The 236-nt window shown below is 42.4% G+C and overlaps 1 long non-coding RNA gene across 1 annotated transcript in view; it reads left to right on the top strand.

Moving 5' to 3' along the window:
• Positions 1-236, top strand: part of LOC119594189 — a 78,738-nt gene that overhangs the window by 66,703 nt on the left and 11,799 nt on the right. The window lies entirely within an intron of this gene.

Raw genomic sequence — 236 nt, 5'->3', positions numbered from 1 at the left:
GTCGTCATTGTTTCATTTTGCCCCCCCCCCTTCCCCCCTCACCTCACAAGGTCAACACTTTCTTGAAGAATAAGTTGACGTAAAAAAAAAAAAAATCTTTCTCTCTCTAATTAGGCCTAAATACGTGTAATGTCCGGCGATTAGGGATGTCATTTGCATAGGCCTACGTGAATATTTATAGGAGTAATAATGGGTTTGACGAGCGGAGCCAGTGTGTGATTTTGGGATGAGCAATG

The sequence above is a fragment of the Penaeus monodon genome, chromosome 33 (genome assembly GCF_015228065.2).
Source record: "Penaeus monodon isolate SGIC_2016 chromosome 33, NSTDA_Pmon_1, whole genome shotgun sequence".
NCBI lineage: Eukaryota > Metazoa > Arthropoda > Malacostraca > Decapoda > Penaeidae > Penaeus > Penaeus monodon.
The sequence above is the reverse complement of the archived record's forward strand: the minus strand, read 5'-3'. Positions and strand labels throughout refer to the sequence as shown.